The sequence below is a fragment of the Protopterus annectens genome, chromosome 4.part0, assembly GCF_019279795.1.
Source record: "Protopterus annectens isolate FY-2018-M chromosome 4.part0, PAN1.0, whole genome shotgun sequence".
NCBI classification, from domain to species: domain Eukaryota; kingdom Metazoa; phylum Chordata; order Ceratodontiformes; family Protopteridae; genus Protopterus; species Protopterus annectens.
The window spans coordinates 1,967,045,469-1,967,068,398 of NC_056733.1; the positions used below are offsets into that span (position 1 = coordinate 1,967,045,469).

The following is a 22,930-nucleotide window of genomic DNA, read 5'->3' on the forward strand; positions in this document are numbered from 1 at the left end:
AACCATTATGCCATTCAAACTCCCCCCCCCCACCCAGTTGTTTCTTGTAACTTGGAATAAGGACATTGTAGAAGAATCAATTACTTATATACACAAAATTTAGTGATGACAGAATATCATTAGCAATATGGACATTTTTTGTGTTGTGCCACCTTAACATAGGAGCACTTCTCTTCTAATGCTTTTGTTTTCATTATTTACCAAAACAAAAGTACAATGCCAGATTAACTATAGCATTTCACTTGGTTTCAGATTTTGATTTGTTTGGTCACACTTTTTGATAGTAAATTCAGTTATACATTCCATGATTATGATCTCATGCCAACTTGCATTGTATATCCACTTTTATATTGCACTGTTAAATTCTAGAATATATAATATTTAGCCAACCTACCTCACAGAAGTTGATAAGTGCTCTTTCCCTTCCTTTTTCCTGTGGCTGAAGCTCAACTCCAGATCAAATTTCCTAATGCAAGTACATATCAGCTTCCTGGTTCTGGTCTGTCTGTATCTGGAACAAATGTATATACTATAGCTCCAACTCGTAGATGTTCAGTTTGTTAAAAATCATTTTGCAATGCATGAATCATCCTCACTTTGCTCTGAAACTGGTGAAATAATGTTGCTATACACATTTCTGATGTCTGAAGCTCTCATGTTGTCCATACTGTTGAAGTGCATCCCATTATGAGCAGCATTCATCATTCTAACTCAAAAGTTTTGTGTTCCTTGCAGTTACATATAGGGAAGGGTCTGTAATGCACTCAGTGATAAAGACTTTTTTAAACTATATTCATGTTTAATAATACTGAATCATATTAATTCAGCAAAATAACTTTTTATAATATAAACTGACATATTTTAACCATCTTTTAGGCTTCCTTGTTGAATCTGTTCATAAGCTTTTAGAAGGTGTCCCACATTATGGACACTTGTTGCACATTGTGAGAGGAGCTGTTCCATAATTTGGAAATGGAAGGACAAGAGCTATGATGACTTTGATGTCCAGCTAATATTCCATTGGATTGCCAACATTAATGTAATAGTCCCCATTCAAAACCCGGGTCAGTAATTAAATAGCCTCAGTCCTCAGCACTGACTCCAATGTGGCAGTGTCACAGAAAGACACAAGAACACAGAGCACTCAAGAGTAAAATTCCATAAATTTCCCCTAAGACCACAACAGGAGCATCCTCTGTTTCCTGGGACTGGACTATATACCTCTGCCCACCCCAAATGTAATGCCTTATTATACACTTCAGAGCAATGTGTTCTAGATTAAGACCTCTGACTCACTCACACTCAAAATAAATTTAAATTTCATACACTCAAACACTTATGGGAAGCCTGACACAGATTTCCAGCTGTGCCCTCTCCCCAGTACAAATGGTAAACACTGCCACCAGAGTCATACAATTCTACATGCCCTTCAAAGAGCAATCAATTATTAAAAATTAAATATCAAAATAAATGATAGCTATGACCAGGAGGAGCCAGCGATTTGAGGTGCCTGGGGAGTATCAAACAGGTATAAACACTCTCTTATCTCTAAGGAACACACTGATTATCCAGCCACAATGTAAATTAATAAAAAAATAATAATAATAAGTAAAACGATTATAAGAATGTAAATCAACATCTTTCAATAAACACCAGAATTCAATCACCAGAAATATAAAATGAAACTGTCGGATAGAAGTCCATCATCTTACAAAAACTCTAAATAACTAAATGTTACTAAACTAACTAGAGAATACTGTCCCTGATCTAATCTAAAACATAACAGAAAGGCAATGGCAGGCTTACAGTTTTTTGGCAAGCCCTTTTCCCTGGGTATCCACTGCACAGTACTGTAACTGACTACTACTCTTCACTAAGTGCTCAGCACTCTCTCTCTTGTATAGCCCAGATTAACAGTGTCAACTGTCTTATTTTAAAAATAAAAGTCAGCTGTCTGAAAAAGTTATTTTTCCTGTAAATCAACTGTTCAGATAATCACATAGCAACCAGAAACAGTCTAATCACATCACCTACTGATCAGCTGATTCTCCATAGACAGTTTGTACTTTAGAATCTCCCTCGCAAACATGTGCAATTAGAAATGTATTAAAACACTGACAGATTCTTTAAACATTTTGTATAAACAGGGAAATACTCAACACTTCAAAAACTTATTTACATTTTCACAATTAGACATGCTGGCATACAATCTGAGAATATACACAAATCTTCTGCCAGACATGCTAACATGGATGACAGTGTTTCCATTTTCTTAAAAAAGTTCCACCACTTATGACTTAAGCACAATTTTCAAGTGACCTTTGAAAACCAATGCTTGAAAAACATGGGACTACCTGGTAATTTTAATCCACTCCTCTCCTGGACAATCCATCCACATTGGCATTATTAACCCCACTCCTATGTTGTATGGTCATATCACATGCTTGCTTTCCTAAACTCTATCTCAGTAACTTGGCATTTTGATTACTCACCTTATTAAGTCATATTAAAGGGTTATGATCTGTGAGCACACTGAATTCTCTCCCATAAATATAGGGCTGCAGCTTTTGCAATGCCCACACTAAGGGCAACCACTCTTTCTCCACAGCTGCATAACACTCTTCTCTAGGTTGGAGTCTATGGCTCAGATATACCACTGGATGCTCTTCTCCTTCTGCAGAAACTTAGCTAAGTACAGCCCCTACTCCCATAATTTGAAGTATCTACTTGTACAATAAATTCTTTATTGTAATCTGGGCTGGCTAACATAGGGGTTCCTCCCAAAATCTCTTTAAGTTTATGGAATGCCTGTTCACAATATGTGTACCACACTACCTTGTCTGGTTTATTCTTCCTACTTAGGTCAGTAAGAGGTGCAGCTATGGTACTGTAATTGGGCACAAACTTCCTGTAGTATCCCATTGTCCCTAGAAATGCACTCACTCGTTTCTTCATGCTTATATAGCTTCCACCTTGACAGGTTCTGGCCTGATTTTACCACTTTCAACTCTGTGTCCTAAGTAAGTGATCTCTGCCATACCCACTTCACACTTACTGGGTTTAATCCTTCCCTACTTAATCTAGCCAAGACCTTCCTAGCATATTGGTCTGTAAATGTCCGTAGCATAGTCTGCAATGTAGAGTTTAACATCTTCACAAGACCATTAATCTTGGGATGGTAGGGAGTGGTCTTTAGATCTTTTACCCCTCAACGCTTCCACAGACAAGTCAGCAGGTCTGACATAAAGTTGGTATCTCAGACAGTCAGTATTTCCCATGGAAAACCTACTCTATTAAATATTTCTAGCAAAGGATTTTGCTGCCTTCTCTGCCTCAATAGATGACAGATCCACTGCTTCAGGATATCTCGCAGTACAATCTACTACAACCAAGATGCATTTCTTTCCTGTAGAGCTTGGAGTACTATGGGGTCCCATAATATCCAGGGCCACTCTGAAACTGCTGTTTGATAACAGGAAAAGGCATTAATGGAGCCTTAGCCTTGTTGCCTGCTTTACCAACTTTTTGGCACTGTTCAGAAGTCCTACAATATCCTACCACACTGGAGTCAGCCAACATCATGGAAAGATACCAGAGAACACAAGAGTAAAATTCCACAAATTTCCCTTAAGAGCACAACAGAAAAATGCTCTGTTTCCTTGGACTGGACTATATACCTCTGTCCACCCCAAATATAATCCTTTATCATACACTTCAAGGCAATGTGTTCCAGTTAAAGACCTCTGACTCACTCACAATCAAAATAAATTTAAACCTTATACACTCAAACATTTATGGGAAGCCTGACACATATTTCCAGCTGTGTCCCCTCCTGAATACAAATGGTAAATGCTGCCACCAGAGTCAAAGAGGTCTACACACCATTCAGAGGGGATCAATTTTTAAAAATTTTATATCCAAATAAATGATAGCTATGACCAGAAGCAGCAAGGCATTTGATGACCTGGGGATTATCAAACCGGTATAAGCAATCTCTAATCTGTAAAGAACACACTGAGTGTCCAGCTAAAATGTAAAGAAATACATTTAATAAAAACTAAAATGATTACAATAATGTAAATCAATAACTTTCAATAAATACTAAAATTCAATCACTAGGAATATTAAATTATAGTGCAGGATGGAAGTCCATCATCTTAAAAGAACTCTCTAAATAACTAAACTTTCCTAATCTGAATATACAGTACTGTCCCTGATCTAACCTAAAACATAAACAGCAAGTCAAAGGCAGGCTTACATTTTTATGTGTATTGTTTCCTGGCTATCACTGTACTGTAAATGACTGCAGCTCTGCAGTAAGTGCTCAGCACTCTCTTTTGTAGCCCCAGTTAAGAGTCTCAATTGTCTTATTTTGAAACTAACCCTCAGCTGTTTAAAAAAGTTATTTTTCCTGTCAATTAGCTGTTCATATAATCACATAGCAACCAGGAACATTCTAATGACATCACCTACTGATCAGCTGATTCTCCACAGACAGTTTGTACTTTAGAATCTCCCTCACAAACATATGCAGTTAGAAATGCATCAAAACACTGACAGATTCTTTAAATATTTTGTATAAACAAGGACATGCTCACCACTTCAATAACTTATTTACATTTTCATAATTAGACATGCTGGCATACAGTACAAGTTAATCTGAAAATATACACAAATCTCCTGCCAGACATGTTAGCACAGATAGTGTTTTCAATTTCTTCACAATGACAATTGTTATTTTCAAGTTTTATGTTACAGAACATTGTTGTTTTCAACTAGTGCTGCTGCTCCAAAGATGACAGTCTAAATATAACTACATGCGGAAACAAATAGTTTAAAAACTGTAAAAGAGACATCAACCTGTTGTTCAAAGATAACTGCAGTCTGACTTTTTTATTGTGCTGTAAACCCACTAGGCATAATTAACTCAGTTGGCTGGGAACATTGTATGATAAGTGAGTTGTTCAGACTCATGAAATTGGATAGTGAAGAAGCAACATCTAGGAATAAAGATTAATGGAAGAATCGTACTTACAGGTCACAGAATGACTCCTCTCTGCTAAATTGCCACCATAAATAACCTAACCGTTTTAAAGCTACTACACTTCTCTGGGCTGCAGAGCACAGCTGTCAGGGTAGTGTATTAGGAAATCTCTCCTCTAACAGCAGTAGGCATATCATGGGAGTCACACAAATGCCACTGAATGCTCCGTGTATGACAAGGAATTATGAGTTAGTTTCTCTGAACATAAACAGTATATTGTGTGCTCTCAAAATGTATGTGGGAAGCTTTAGTCTCAACTAAATTTCTTGACATCCATTTCTGTAGCACATAATAAATTGGATATTATTGGAAATCTGATGATAATTATATATACTAAGTGCAATATTGAATAGGATAAACTCTAGGAGAAAGTGCTGTGTCACCTTTCTTTAGCCAACATCCCTCATTACACAGTTGAAAAACTCCGTCTTGATTAAAAAACCTAGCCTCTTCATAAAATCTCTTACTACTTATGCATTCAAAATATAGGTACATTTTCATATGAAAAAAAAAATAGATGTTATTAATGCTGAAATTAGATTTTGAAACTTGAAGCATCATTTTCACAAGGAATTAGATGACACCTAGTTCTTATTCTAAACTTCTTTGATGACCTGCTGCAATACTTGGCACTAGGCTTGGATGGTTTGGCCCTTCTCTTCGGCTGATTACACTATCCATCATAGAAACAGCTCCCTTTCCACAACTGTTTGTATGTCATCCATACCAATTCTACACTTTGATGGTTTAGTTTATGAATTACCTTTATTTGCAAATTCTTCCATATCTTAATCACAGAATAAGGTTGCCACCTATCTCATTATCAGTGGGACACTCACTGGTTGAGCTGCCTCATCCCTTTCCCACTTTGCAAAGTAGTGGGACTTGAAAAGTCCCACTTTTCGATTGCACTGAATTGTCGTGCAAAGGCTGGAATTACTTCTGGCTTTTCTTTTCCATGGCAATTCAGTTACATCACCAATCCAGACCTGCAGGCAGAGCTATTCCCTGTAAGGTCCGGGTGCTTTAAGTTATGGAGCAATTGGCTGCAATTTATGAAGGGGGTGGGGATGAGGGCAGGAAAAGTCCTGAAAAGATTGCAGCTGTAGAGCAGTTTGTTTTTAGTGCGTCTATAGCTGCTAAAGAAAAAAAAAACAAAATTTGTTTTTTCTCCATAACAGCCAAGCCATCCATCCTTCCATTCATCCAGCCACCCATCCATCCATTCGTCCAGCCAGAAATCCAGCCATCCATGCATACATACATCCATCTGGCCATTAATCCATCCATCCAGTCATTCATCCATCCAGCTGCTACTCCCGCCAACCAGCTAGCCACTCCAGCAGCCAGCCAGCCAGCTAGCCACTCCAGCAGCCAGCCAGCCAGTCACTCCAGCAGCCAGACAGACAGCTAGACATTCCAGCAGCCAGCCATCCAGCTAGCTAGCCACTCTAGAAGCTAGGCAGACAGCTAGCTAGCCAATCCAGCAGCCAGCCAACCAGCCAGCTAGCCACTCCAGTATCCAGCAAGCCAGCTAGTCATTCCAGCAACCAACCAGCCTGATAGCTAGCCACTCCAGCAGCCAGTCAGCCAGCTAGCTAACCACTCCAGCAGGCAGCCAGCTGTTGTACCCTTAGCAGCATCTCCTTAACCACTCCTGTGGTGATGTCACAAAAGAGGGTGTGGCCAGTGTCACGTTGGCTACACCTCCATCTCCCTCTTGGGCCCACTTATAAGGTAGCAACCATATCACAGAATTGCTTACATCATGCCTGCCTCTTCCTGACTTGAATTTCGTTGGGCTTTAGAATGTTATGCACATTATATTCCTATAATTTCCACTTTGTGCTCTTCCCATCTTTCCTTTCTTTGAATTGCATAACATGTTTATTTAATGCGTGTTTACTTTTTTGTTAATTGGGTTGGTGGGCCATTCTGTGGGCCCTTATGTGCCTTGACCTGATTACAGATGCACAGATATATAACTACCAAGCAGTTGATAAGGTAATCAAGCAATGCAGCAAAGCCACAATGAAGCTCTTTTACTCAGAAGGTTCATCTATTTTGTAATACAGATGATGTCTAATCATAGGAGAGTATGACTCAAAAAAGATAAAACAAAATACACAATGTAAGTAAAGTAGATACTGAACTCATGAACATAATACATAAACAGTCAGCTAAAACAATCATTCAAAACAACAGGAATTGTTTACGCAGATTATGCAACTCTATCTAATACAGAAGATGTCTGGCTAATACAGAATTCAGGTTAACAAAGATTATAGGTTCATAGGTTTAAAGGTGTGTACTAGGCTGATGGCCCTGGAGCCTTTGCAAACCTAGTCCATAGGATTACACTGACATCATGCCACCTGACCTTAGTTCCCAGTGCCTCTGTCGAGTAGAGCCACTGGAGTGATCCCTAGGGAGAATTTTCTATTTTTCATCCACTCAACATTTCTCTTGAAGAGGGCCAGTGAGGAGCTCTGTTTGACATGTATGGGAAGTCTATTCCATAGCAAGGTCAGTCCCTGGGTTATGAAACTGTCCCTCCAGCATGTTCTGTTGACTGTGACTTCACTGGAGTGTGTGGTGTGGAGGGATTGGGATTTCTTTAGATGTAGCATTTCTAACACAGCTGGATCAGACATGGCTTTGGATGTTAAGCAGAGATTACCTGTAAGTAGGTGATATGAGACAGAGAATATTTGGAGTTTTTGAGGCTGTCCATATAGGACAAGTGTTTAAGGCCTAGGATCCTCTTTGTGAGGTACTTTTGTGTCCTCTCCAGTTGTTGGAGGTGTCTATTGAGATGCATGCCAAATAGGGCATTGTACTTGATGACTGGCCTAATGAGGGAAGAGTAGAGGGAGACAATGACCTCTTTCTTCCTGGATGCAAAACCCTTAGTAATGAGATGTGCCACATAGAAGGACTTTCTGACCACAGTGGCAATGTGGTGGTCAAAAGAGTGGCTGCTCTCAACCTGTGTTCCCAGATCTCTTATAAGACCTTCTGTGTTCAGTGGACTACCATCGATGTGGTAATTCATGGGAGCCAGGTTTTTTCCAAAGGGGATGAATACACATTTTTTGGCATTGAGCTTAAAGCCATGGTTCTGACACCAGTTGTTGGACTCAGTGAGGCCTTTCTGTAGGATATCAGCATCACTTGGGGAGTTAATAATAGCTCCCAACTTGCAATCATCTGCCAACTTTGTCAGCCAGATACCCTTTGTGCTGGCCTGGACTTCAGAGATGTAGATACCAAACAGGAAAGGACACAGGTCCGAACCCTGTGGGACTCCACTCGTGACTGGTCGGCAGTCTGACTTGGAGTCTGCTACTTTTACACTGTGGGTTCTATCTGTGAGCCAGTTTGCAATCCACATAGTGATATAGGGGTTGATGCCTAGCTTAGTGAGTATTTTTCTGATTCCTGAATGGGCAATGGTATCAAATGCCTTGGCCAGATCGAGGTAGGCTGCATGAACCACCTTGCCTTCATCCACAGCTCTGGTGACTGACTCAAAGGAGTCGACCAAGTTTAGCAGGCATGATCTACCTTTCACAAAACCAAACTGCGTGGGATCCAGAGTTTGGAGATTTCCCTTATCCTTGTTTATTAGGTCCATGATGATGCATTCCATAGCTTTGCATATCAGACTCATCAGGCTAATGGGGCAATAGTTCCCAGGGTCTGTAGTTGTTCCTCCTTTGTGGAGAGGGATGATTGTAGCAGTGTGCCATTTGGTAGGGACAAAGCCTGAGGTGAGGCTGTGATTGAACAGGACACACAGGTGATGTGCCAGTTCACTCTGTAGTTCATGTAGAACACAGCGAGGGATACTGTCAGGTCCCATAGAAGCTGTATTCTTGGCCTTGGACAGTGCTGTTTTAACTTGTGCAGCAGTAATACTGGGTGCCTAGCAATCTACTGATATTGTGATTGGTCCTTTGGGGGGAGAGGGGTAAAGTTGGCACTGAATCTGTCAGCCAGTATATTGGCAATGTTTATTGGCTCGGTTTAAGAGGCACCATTGTGCAGTAGCTCAAAGCAAATCTGGGTATTGCCATGGAGATTCTTTACATAACTATAGAAGGCCTTGTGGTTGTCTTTACTATCTGGTGCAATTCTGTTTTCATAGCTAGCTTTAGAGGATTTGAGGATCTCAACTTTTTGTTGAGGCTGATAAGGGAGTTTTTCCAGTCTTGGGACTTCCCCTTATTCCACATCTGTTTCCTCCTTCTGTTGTAGTGTTTGTTTATGGCACAGGACCACCAGATTGGATTCCTTTTTTTGAAGGAGACCGTCTGGGTTCTATTAGGTATGGTGAGATCCAGGCATTTTTTACCTTGTTAGCACAGTGCATTGGTGTATGATTCGCTGTAATGCAACTATTCTCCATTTGCATGGGTGCCATGAAGTTAGCCACCTCTGTTTTTAGGAATCGAAAGTTAGCTTTGGAGAAGTTTTTCATGGTGGTTACCTTTGCTGGGGGGGGATTTGGATTTCCAGGGTGATTAGTTTGTGGTCAGATTTAACCAGGAAGGAGTTAGCTATAGGTGTAGAGCAATGGTCGCCCATGTTAGTAATGACCAGATCAAGGATGTTGCCTCTAGAGGGGGTAAGAACGAGCTGGTCCAGGGCATTTGAATTAATGAATTCCAGGAAACGTTGAGCAAGTGTATTGGTACATGAGTAGTTTTCCCAGTTAATTGAGGGGTAGTTGATGTCGCCCAGTATGAAAGTGTTAGGTTGGACGCTAATATTCTCCAATGTGCTTAGGAACATGGGGTGTGAGTCTTGGAACATTGTTGGGGACCTATAGCAGGCTACGACTTGAATCACTGTCTTACCCAGTGTTAGCTGCACCTGAAGTATCTCTGATGTGTTATGTTGGGCTACCAGTCTGGAGGTGTGTGCATCCCTTATGAATATGGAAACACCACTGCCTTTGGAGCTTCGGTCCAAATTCTGGTGCCAAAAGGTGTGGAATGAGTTATAGCCTGATAGTGCAGGGGTGCTTTCTGCTGCCTTGAACCTGGTCTCTGTTACAGCACAAATGTCGATGTTCTTCATTTTAACGAGTGCTTTGAGTGATTGCATTTTCAGATTTAGACTTCTAGCGCTGAGCAGCATGACCCTCAGATTGCATTTGTTTGTAGCTGTTACACTGGTAATTTGGTCATTGAAACACCACCTAAAAAAGGCACTATAGGGGTGGCAAGAGCCTTGGCCAGTATCCGGAAGCCCAGGGTTGACGATGAAGCATCGAGGTCTGCTAATCATGTCATCCCAAGCAGATAGATACTGGATCCCCTTAGAATGACATCAGAAACTTAGCCAGTTGTTGAAATCGATCATTTTCTGCTTGTACTGTGGTATCATTCTGGGTGATGGTAGGATGCTGCACAGGCTAGGGTTATAGCCGCCTGGGCTACATAACCCGAGAGCTCCTCTATGTCTCTTTTCATGTAGTCCAGGGTGGTACATTTCAGGTCATTCACACCCACATGCACAATAACAGAGTCATATTTGTATCTGTTGTTGAGGGACCTGAGTGCATGCATTATGAGGTGGATCCTGGCACCTGACAGGCAGCTGACTGTTACTTTCTCCTTATTCAACCTAGCAAGTGGGACATCAGTGTGCCTCACTATCGGGTCACCTATGACTAATGTGTTGGGCATGCTGTTTTGCATTAGGGGGTTTGGTTGAGTGGCACACTGTTTAGGAGAGCTATGCATCTCGTGATTAGTGTTGTGTTGTGGTGGTCGAGTGCATTTCTACCTTGGAGGTCTCTTCTGTTTGGGTAGATTTTTATTGAAAACCTCCGCAAAGGTGGGTGTGTGTTTTTTGTTTTTTTGTGAAGGCAGTGCTGGTGTGTGTTCTGAAGAGCTATGTGCTCCATGAGGTGTGGTGCAAGTGTTGACCTTCTCCTCTTGACCAGCTATTCCAGTCTTGGCTGGAGAGTGCGTGGCTTCCAAATTGGATATATAAGTGCATCTCTCACAAGTCTGAGTGTTGGGAGGTAAGAGGAGAGGGTTATCGGTGTACATGAGGCAGTTGCTGCATTACCTCAGGATGCCCAAGTCCACCATTTTAATAGGAGAAAGCACAGGGAATTGACCTTTAGACATGCCTGGATGGGTGGATATTAATAATAAGTACAGGAGCTGTTTCCTTGTAGAATGTTTAGTGCTGATAGAACTCTTGTGTGCTATAATAATTGCTACAAGAAGTCTGGTAAAGTGCTAGACTGATAAGCTAGAAAAAGTGCAGGAGAGGAGAAAACTAACAGGTCTAAGGGAAAAATTGAAGAGCAGACTTTGGCACTGCTCAGAAGCTACAAACAGTCCTGGACACAGCAAATCTGTATCTGGACTAGACTAGCTACAGGAAAGGTGGTAAAGAAACGCAAGCTGAAAGAGATGGAAAAACTGCCCAAACAGACAATAAACTACAATTTCTGGGCCAGAAACCACTCCTCTTGTGGTAGATAGGCTACCTAGTGCTTACCACTCTCACTAACAAGCTAGAAGGCTTCCCTCTGACACAGAAAGGCTTGGGGGGCTCAGAAGCTTACAAACAGTCCTGGATACAGCAAATCTGTATTTGGACTAGACTAGTTACAAGAAAGGTGGGAAAAGCGCAAACGCAGCTATGACTATGAGCACATAATCAATGCATTAGATAGAAATGACAGTTGCAGCAGCAAATGTGAACTTTGCTTTAAACACAATGTAGTTTAGACAAAATGGGTTATAACCTTGTAAAAGCTTAATCTTAATTAAACAGAAGAAGGTGAGACAAAAGTCAGTCTAGTTATCGTATTGTATTTATGGCATCCAGAAGAAGAGTGGGAAAGAACCACCCTAAACTAGAGAGGGTATCTACCTTAGCTCTGTTTCAGGGTTGTGGCACCAGCCTATTTGACTTATCCATTGTCATTGTTGCAATAACATTTATCTGTGCAGTTTTGTATGAAATAATACATATTAAGCCCCATTTTCTCACCATAGAAAGAAAATAATTCCACTTGGCTGATGTAATATTTTTGAAGGTGTTTCCTAATACTATTAAGCTAAATTTTGTATTTTTAGGGCACAGTTTTCAAGTTAAAGAAAATATATAATTTCACATTTATTTTCCTGGGAAGGGCAGTTATCCATTTTGAGACAATTGCCTTTGAGTGACAATAAGAGGACAGTCTCTCTGCCAGCTATTGGGAACCATATAGCTGTTGAAGAGAAATGTAATTATGCTCCGTATGGATTGAGAGGTGAATAGCCTGCAGATTTTTATGGAAGTTATAAATATTACAAGTCAGTATGCTTGTTAATGTACTTGGTGATATGATTATTTAATTTAAGAATAAAGGTAATTGATTCCAGTAACTCTCCTGATGTTGGAAATTAATAAGTTAGAAAATTTTATAGCACAAGAAGAATTGTTTAATGACATTGTTTTTATAGTATTACCTATATTAAACTTATATGATAGATATGGATGCAAACAAAGTGTATGGTACTTGTGGTAAATGCTTGGTTGTTTATACAGCTTAATTGGGTCAAATATTCTTATTCTAGACATTCTTTTTATTTATTTATTCATTTATTTATTGCATACCAAATAGTATGGCTGTAGTTTTACTGGAATGAGTTTATTATATGATTAATAGCACAGATACATTTTAATTATTACTGTGTTGATTTGTTTTTGTTTAAATGCTGCATTTCTGATATTTTATTTTTTGACCATCTCATGGAAGGCTAGGTAGCTGAGGTACCATGGCTCTTTGTCATTAATGTGTGTCTTGATTATAGCTTATTTTATTATAATTTATTGCCATAGTTTTACATTGCTTCAGGGCTTGCTGATTTAAAAATAGTTTCTGTTTGTAAATTTTTGCATGCACTGTTAGAAACTCCTGGTGTTCTGATTGGTGTGATTCTCAAACAATTTGGAAATATATCACTGATTGATAAGTATATTTCTTATCATTTTAACCTTTCAGAGTTCTGCATTGTCTTAATTTTGCCTTACTGAATTATTGTTTGCCTAACTGAATTATTTTATATATTTTCTGGCATCTGTTTCTCATCTGTCCTGAAACTGTTTGTTCCCCTCCCACCCTATTCTTGTGGTGATGTTATAGTTGCTGGCTTTGCAGTTACCCGCCCCTACTGTAAATTTAATCTGGGACACCCCACCCCAGTCTGGTGTTCAGTCTACTTAACACAGAGCGAACATTTGCGAAGGCCAATCCACTTAGATTCTTAAACTCTGCTCCTCCTTCCTCTCTCCTTGCACTTTACTAAAAAAAAGAAAAAAAATGCACTTTATTTTGCTTTTCCTCTTCTTAAAAGTACTCAAGTGTATTTATTCTGCTGCATTTATTACTGCCTGGTAGTAGCCTGATTAAATTGTAACTGTCATTCTAAGCCTTTTGGTTTAAGCACTTGGGCTTTAGACCAGTTGTTTTACATTAAGAATGTTTGTGGTCTGCACTGTTGCCATAAATACAATACGATAACTAGACCAACTTTTGTCTCACCTTCTTCTAAATTGGGAATTGCTGATTGAAGGCTCAGTGCCTGTTATTCTAAAAGTGTATTAGTTCTGTTTTAAGCACTTGAGATTGAGGCGAGTTATTTTACATTAAGAAGGTTTGTGGTCTGCACTCTTGTGGGAGGAGAGGTTAGATTCTGCCCTTCTGAGCTGGGAATTTATGGTTAAAGGATTATTGTGCCTGCTTATTTGAACTGTTTCTTTCTGAAATTGGTGTGCCTTGTTTGCTGTAGCATAGACTAGATTCAGGCATGCTGATCTAGTTTTGTTTGTATAACTTTAGCACTAATCCAGGCCATCTTTTTTGGAGAAGGTTCCCCTGCACCCTAGTGGCAGGAGTGTGCAGTTAGAACTTGTCACATTGAAGACTGCTGAAACAGGGCTCAGTTTTGAGCTTTTTTTATGGTTAATTGGGTAATTTGCTTAAATCAGTTTGCTCGTTTTCTATTGTTATATAAAAAATTATACTTTATTCATCTGCTTTTACTGTAATTTTGTTTCTTCCTAGTTTATTGCATTTATTTTGCTGCATTTATTACTGCTTGCTAGTAGCCTGATTAAATTGTAACTGTTATTCCAAGCCTTTGTTTGAAGCACTTGGGCTTCAGACCAGTTGTTTTACATTAAGAAGGTTTGTGCTCTGCACTGTTGTGGCAGGTTAGGTAGTTTACATCCTTCTAAGTTGGGAATTGCTGATTGAAGGCTTAGTGTTTGTTATTCTAAGAGTGTATTAGTTTTTGTTTAAGCACTTGGGCTTTGGGACAGTTATTTTACATTAAGAAGGTGTGGTCTGCACTCTTGTGGGGGGAGAGGGTAGATTCTGCCATTCTGAGCTGGGAATTTCTGGTTAAAGGATTATTGTGCCTGCTTATTTGAACTGTTTCTTTCTGAAATTGGTGTGCTTTGTTTGCTGTAGCATAGACTAGATTCAGGCATACCGAATCTAGTTTTGTTTGTATAATTTTAGCACTAATCCAGGCCATCTTTTTTGGAGAAGGTTCCCCTGCACCCTAATGGCAGTAGTGTGCAGTTAGAACTTGTCAAATTGCAGACTGCTGGAACAGGGCTCAGTTTTGAGCTTTTTTACTGGTTAATTGGGTATTTGTTTTAAATCAGTTTGCTCATTTTCTATTGTTATATAAAATAATTGCACTTTATTCATCTGCTTTTACAGTATTTGTGTTTCTTTCTACGTTATTGCATTTATCCTGCTGCATTTATAACTGCTTGTTAGTAGCCTGATTAAATTGTAACCGTTATTCTAAGCCTTTGGTTGAAGCACTTGGGCTTCAGACCAGTTGTTTTACATTAAGAAGGTTTGTGCTCTGCACTGTTGTGGCAGGACAGGTAGCTTACATCCTTCTAAGTTGAGAGTTGCTGACTGAAGGCTTAGCATCTGTTATTCTAAGAGTCTATTAGTTCTTGTTTAAGCACTTGGGCTTCAGGCCAGTTATTTTACATTAAGAAGGTGTGGTCTGCACTCTTGTGGGATGGGTGGGTAGATTCTGCCCTTCTGAGCTGGCAGTTTCTGGTTAAAGGCTTATTGTGCATGCTTATTTGAACTGTTTCTTTCTGAAATAGGTATGCATTGTTTGCTGTAGCATAAACTAAATTCACACCTGCTGAATCTAGCTTTGTTCGTATAACTTGAGCACTAATCGAGACCATTTTTTTTGGAAAAGGTTCCCCTGTACCCTAGTGGCAGGAGTGTGCAGTTAGAACTTGTCTGATCGATGACTGCTGGAATGAGGCACAGTCTTTAGCTTTCTCTTGGTTAATTTGTTTAAATCAGTTTGCTCATTTGCTACTGTTATATTAAAAAAATACACTTTATGCATCGCCGCTTAGCTAGGGTTAAACTATTCCTGGTGCCATAAAGTCTGCTCATCAAATTTTCCCTTAGAACTAGCCAGTTTTTTAGTTTTAGCACTCAAATCTGTTTCTTTGAGCTCAGCACTTGTTCAGAACTCATTGTAAGCACGAAATAAGCTACAAATGACTACAGCACTCAACTTTCCTCACTTGCCTAGAGGAAAACAGTTTTTAGTACTTAATAAATAAGCACCTTTCCATGCATGGCTAATGGTCAGCTCCTGGTGTTTTCTCCTGTCTACCTGATGAATCTGGGCATCTTGGGGCAATACAGAAATTGCCTCATGTACACAGACAACCCTCTCCTCCTACCACCCAACACTACAACCTGTGAGAGATGCACTTATATAGACAAACTGGAAGCAAAGTTCTCTTCACCCATGACTGGACTAGACAGTCAAGAGGAGAAGGTAAACACTTGCACCACACCACACTCATCACATAGTCCCTCAAAACCTACACCACCAAAACACACACAAAGCAATACAAAACACACACCTACATTCACGGAGGCTCTCAATCAAAATCTGCTCAAGCAACAGAGAACTCCAAAGCAGAAACACATGCAACCTCCACCCCCCAACACAACCCAAATGACACATAGCCCACAAACTCAGTGTGCCACTCAACCACAGCTCATAAGGCATAACAATGTACCCAACACTCTAGTCATAGGTGACTCTATGATGTTCTACTGATGTTCCACTCACCAGACTAAACAAGGAGAAAGTTGTTGTCAGCTGCCTGTCAGGTGCCAAAATCTGCCACATAATGCATGCACTCAGGTCACTCCGCAACAAGTACAAATATGGCTCTGTCATTGTCCATGCTGGTGTGAATGACCTGAGATGTACCTCCCTGGACAACATGAAAAGAGACATGGAGTACCTCTACGATCTTGTAGCCTAGGCAGGTATGACCCAAGCCCTGAGTAGCATCCTGCCATCACCCAGAAGGATACCACAATGTTGTCGTTGTCTTTCGACTTTTCCTGGTTAGGGGTCGCCACAGCAGAACTCCGGTCCGCTAATGATTGGCAGTAAAATTTCATGAACTCTGAGGTGCCAGCTCGACGTTCACCCTTCAACAAAGGCACGCCCATTTACGCATGTCTTTCGAATGCCCACCCAACTGCAGGGAGGACATGCAGACTCCGCACAGAAGGCACTTCCTGCACTCCAGCCAAAAATTGAATGGGAGAACCTCTTGCTGTGAGGCAACAATGCTACCGCTGCACCACCGCGGATCAGAATACAAGGACAAAATGATTGACTTCAAAAATTGGCTAAGCTTCTGGTGTCATTCTAAGGGGATCCAGTATCTGTCTTCCTGGGATGACATGATCGACAGACCACGATGCTTTGCCAAAGATGGCCTGCACCTATGGCCTTTGGGATTCTGGATACTGGCTAAGGTTCTTGCCACCACTATAGTGCCTTTTTAGGCAAGGTTCAAATGACAAATCCTTCACTGTAACAGGTACAAGCAAACAAAATCTGAGGGTAATGCTACTCAATGCTAGAAGTCTAAACCTCAAAATGCATTCACTCAAGGCACTCCTTAAAATGGAGAACATCAACATCTGTGCAGTGACAGAGACCTGGTTCAAGGCTCCATAGAGCACCCCTGCATTACCAGGCTATATATAATTCATACCACACCTTTCAGCCACCTAACCTGGATCGAAGCACTAAAGGTGGAGAAGTGTCCATATTCATTAAGGATATCCAGACCTCCAGGCTAGTTGCTCAGCATAATGCATCCAAGATTATCCAAGTGCAACTAACTCTGGGCAAGACCGCAATCCAAATTGTAACTTGCTACAGATCCCCCACCATGCCCCAATATTCCCACTCCTCATTTCTTGATACACTGGAAAATATTAGGGTACAACCCAACACCCTAGAAATGGGCGATTTCAACTACCCCACCATTAACTGGGAAAACTACTCATGTACCAACTCTTTTGCTCAACATTTTCTGGAATTCATAAATTCCAGCGCCTTGGATCAACTTATCCACACCCCCACTAGGGGCAACAATATCCTACACCTGGTCATTACCAACATGGGTGACCGGTTTTCCACACCAGAGGTCAATTCCTCGTTGGTCAGATCCGACCACAAGCAAATCAGCCTAGACATCCACATCCTGCCCTCACCCCCCATAAAAAATTTCTCCAAAGCCAACTTCATGCTTCTTAAGACAGAAGTGGCAAATTTCACGACACCCATGCAGACGGACAATAGAGGTACGACTGCTGAATCCTACAGAAATGCACTTTATAAGCACTTACACGAGTGCATGGATTATGCTATCACTAACAGAATCAAGATGCTATTCTCCAAAAAAGGAAGCCAATCTGGTGGTTCCCTGCCATAAACAAACTTTACAACAGAAGAAAGAAACTGTTGCAAAAAAGAGTAAAATCCCATGACTGAAAGAACTCATAAAATCCTCCAAAGCTAGCTATGAAAACAAAATTGCCACTGATTCTAAAGACAACCACAACGCATTCTATAGCTATGTCAAGAATCTCAATGGCAACACTCAGATCTGCTCTGAGTTACAGCACAATGGCACTAAATATACAAAATCAACTGATATTGCCAACATCCTGGCAGATAGGTTCAGTGCTAACTTTACCCCGCCACACCCCCTAAAGGGCCTATCTATATACCAGAAGAATGCAGAGTTCCTGTAATCATGGCTGCACAGGTAAAAAACACATTCTGCAAAGCTAAGAACACAGCATCCATGGGACCTGACAACATCCCAGGCTGAGTTCTACATGAACTACAGAATGAATTGGCACCCCACCTAAGCACCATGTTCAATCATAACCTCATCTCAGGCTTTGTGCCCACTGAATGGTGCATAGTGACGGTTATCCCACTCCACAAAGGGGGAGCCACCACGGACCCCGGGAACTACCCCCCCATTAGTGTAACGAGCCTGGTCTGCAAGGCCATGGAACGTATCATCATGGAACTTATAAACAAAGACATTGGTCTCTGGACTCTGGAACCCATCCAGTTTGGGTTTGTAAAAGGCAGATCATATCTCCTAATCCTGATTGACTTCTTTGAAGCAGTCACAAAGCTGTAGATGAGGGTAAGGTGGTTCACTCAGCCTATCTAGATCTCACCAAGGCTTTTGACACCATCCCCGACTCTGGAATTATAGATAAACTCACTAAACTAGGTATAAATCTCTATGTCACAAGATGGGTTGCCAACTGGCTCACTGACAGAATCCACACTGTGAAAGTAGCAGACACCAAATCCGACTTCAGACCAGTGACAAGTGGAGTACCATAGGGTTCAGTCCTGGGTCCTCTCCTGTTTGATATCTACTTTTCCGAAGTACAGGCTAACACAGAAGATCTTTGGCTAACAAAGTTCGCAGATGACTGCAAACTAGGAGCCATAATTGAAACTGCTAATGATATGGACATCCTACAAAAGGGCCTCACTGAGACAGATGCCTGGTGTCAAAGCCATAGCCTCAAGCTCAATGCCAAAAAGTGCATTGCCATCCCCTTTGGTAAAAACTCTGTACCCATGAGCTACCACATAGGTGGTAGTCTACTTAACACCGAAAATGTGATAAGAGACCTTGGGACACAGGTGGACAGTAGTCTCTCCTTTCATAATCACATCGCCACAGTAATCAGGAAATCCTTCTACATGGCACAACTCATCACAAAAGGTTTCTCATCCAGGAAAAAAGAGGTCATTGTTCTCCTCTACTCATCACTCATTAGACCCATTATAGAGTACAATGTCCCTTTTGGTATGTACCTCACAAGACATCTACAACAACTGGAAAGGCTGCAGAAATATCTCACAAAGAGGATTACCGGCCTCAAACAGATGCCCTACGCAGACCGTCTCAAAAAACTCCAGCTTAACTCCGTGTTGCATATCGCCTACTCAGAAGTGATCTCTGCCTAACATACAAAGCTATGTCAAACCCAGAGCTGTTGGAAAGAAATCCAATCCCTCTGAGCTACACTCTCTAGGACCTAAACCTTGTCACAACAATAAACAGAACATGCTGGAGGGATAGATTCCTGTCCCAGAGACTTCCCATACTCTGGAACAAACTACCTATCTATATCAAACAAAGCTCCTCATTAGTGCTGCTCAAGAAAAACCTTGATGATTGGATAGGAAATAGGAAATTCACCCCGGTGATCACCTCTGTGGCTCTGCTCGACAGGGGCACAAGAAAATAATTTTCTTAGGTGACGAAAGCCAGGGTACCTTTTTGACTAGGCTTGTATAGGCCCTACGGCCGATAGCCTAGTACCTACCTATGAACCTATGAACTTGTTTACTTGAACATTACTAAAAAGAAGCAACAGAAAGTTAAACAAAACATCTTCAAAAATATGTATTAAATTCATAGCATCAGTTACAGCAGAATAATGTATGGTACAGAAAGAAAGAAAGAGAACCAAACACAAAATAAAATCTAAAGTCCCTTCATTTAAAATGTTACTAATGACACTGCTAAGGGGAAATGCAAATGATTTGCAGTAAGATATGTATGTGCATTGATGTGAATTTCAAACTTTATTTCATATTAAACCATAAGGAATATAGGAATAGACTAGGAAAACATATGTAGCATATAAAATGGATGAAGATGAAGAAAAACAACAGTCTTTTGGAAGAAACTGGCATGGCTGTCGCTGAGGGACAAGGTGTTATGCATTTGCTGGAGACAATAAAATGGACTATAATAAACCACAAGTTTCACATTTTTTTTAAATCTGATTAGTATATGCTAGGTCTAACTTGACATCCAAAGACTGCAGAGTGTATTGTGGTACTTTACTGCATACAGAACTCAGGAAATCAAAAGAAGTGATAGGCCTCTTAATGAGGCCAGGGAAGAGGGAAAGTTCCCAAAGCACACAGCTGAGCTGTCAACACCAACATAAATGAAAGGTAGAGATGGGAGTTATGCTTGAGTAAAAACATTTTTCAGTACCTGCATTCCTCTCATCAAGAATAGATACACTGAGGACAAGGATAGCTTAAACTCTGAACTGTGGTTCTGCATTATATGCAGTAGAATAGTGTCTTCCTAAATGTACTTGGTATTCAGAAATGTCTGAAAAGATGTCCAGAAATGTAAGAGTATCTGTACAGATTTTTTTTTTCTATCAAGGGTGTTATATTGACAGGGATAGCTTGTTTAGGTGCTTAGAGAAGTCAATCATATATCTCTTTGTAAGACATAGACTGGACAGAGGCATTTCAAGAGCTTCTGAAACTGTGCACAACAAAGTTCATGTGTACCCCCAGACACATAGAGCAAAGAAGCACAGCTAAATCTGTCAATATACTGGCAATTAAACTTGATCAACAAATGATAAATATATAAATAAATAAACAAACAAACCAAGTATGGTGGAAGACGTTCACTCATTTAATAAAGATAATAAAAAAACATGTAAACAGTATCAGCCATGTTGCCTTATGATGTTTCATCTTTCTCCATGAGAATGTCTAAACTGTAAATTAGGCAGCGATGCAGTAAGGCACAGATGTCCAAAACACTATTTTTTCTGACAGGGTCAGTGCAGTGGAAATTCCTCCTGACTGGAGAGTGTAGTGTCATCAGAGCTGTTTAGTAAAGTATAAAGTACAGGGATATCAGATAATGAGACATTGATTAACATGCTATTATTTTCTCTGAGTACAAAAATATATTTATCATTACAATCCTAAGAAGTTTTAGCAATGATTTGTTGTTATAAATTTGTTGGGAACTTCATTGTAGTTGAACACTTTTGCTCATATCTTCTAATAGACTTCTGATGATCATCATCCTGCTGGTGATGGTGAGGATGAAAACTTTATACAATAAAAAAGGCTGTTTTCAAAATATGGTATTTTTTTCAAATTTAGACAAAAAACAAATTCAACCAAGCAAAAACAGAGGACTGCATTTTAATGCATGATAACTCCTCTAACGAGCTCTAGCTCACTAAACATTCATATGCTAACTGCCATGTACTTTATAGTTAAATCATAAAAAGTTAGTGGTGTTTTTAAAAACTGCTGCATCCCTGAGGTCATTAACAAATTATTCTCTGAACCACAATATATCACTAACATCAGTGCATTTAAATTTAGCACTAATTTCAGCAATCTAGTTCATTTGGCTAACACTCTACTGCATGCTAGGGATGACCGAATAAACATAGCATAGAATCAAATAAAGATAGCCATGTTTAATTAATTCATTTATTAAATAATTATATATTTGCTAACTGTTTCAGCCATACTGGAATCAAGCTAATTTTCAGATGGGATTCAACAAGGAAAAGTCATTAAAATCCATGATTAAATTACAGTTTTGAAACAGAATAATACATTATAAGATTTTTAATGACAATTCTGTGTTGCATACAATATGTATGACACCACTGCCCCACAACTGTTTATGTCAAAGATGCAGAGGTTACCTTGTTTGCAGAGAAATGTAATGAGATTTAAACAGTGTTGTGAAAGTCCCCTAATTGCACATTCTTACAGACTGCTTGTATATACATCCCACTTACACTGCCAGAATTAATGGTTATATATGCAGGATCTTAAACTTCTTCCTTTGTAGTACACAGATCTACCCTACAGTAAAGGATCATAAAATAACAGTTAGCTGTGTGCTGCTAGGTGGGGCCCATCAAGCAGATTGGCAACAAACCTTTTGCTGGCATCAGACAATGGCTTTATATAACTAGTGTATCATATATAGTTATGACAGTCTTCTCAAATGAAACAGCTGCCTTGAAATGACAATCAGTAATTGTAGCTGGCTGGAAAATGCTTCCTGTCCATGTATGCCATTTGTATTGGATCACTAATGACACATTTAGGAAATGCACTATTTTCACACCATGTGGATTATTGGCCCATGCACTGTATGTTGTTGGCATCGAAGGGGTATTGAGAGATGCACCAACATGATTGCAATGTTGCCAGTTTTCCTGTCTATTTATGCACTGTGATGATTACAAAATAATTTCTTTTTCACACACACTAATAGCGCATCATGTTTACCCAAACTATCCGTCCTCATTTACAGTAAAACATAGTCAGGTAAGTCTCGAACCTGATTGACAGGCCTCTGTCAACTCAAAGTTGAGCAGCACCAAAAAAAAACTCTTCTTCCATTCTGAAACTATAACTTACTTTAATCCATCAGCTCTGGCTGCAAATGCACAAGCAATTACAGTCATGGTAATTGTGCAATTGATGTTCCTTTATGGTGGGTGAGAGTACTAACTTCTGCACAAGCATATGTTGACATCTTTGCCCCACCCTAGTTATGAATTTGGGGATAACTTTTTGTTTGTGATTTTTAGACAGAGAATAAGTGGATCACTACTTAATGGCTAAGCTATGTGAAAAGTATGGG

The 22,930-nt window shown here is 40.0% G+C and overlaps 1 protein-coding gene across 1 annotated transcript in view; it reads left to right on the top strand.

Annotated features, from left to right (window-relative positions):
• LOC122800511 (teneurin-2-like) overlaps positions 1-22,930 on the top strand; it is a 934,250-nt gene that overhangs the window by 223,406 nt on the left and 687,914 nt on the right. The gene's annotated exons all lie outside the window — the stretch shown is intronic.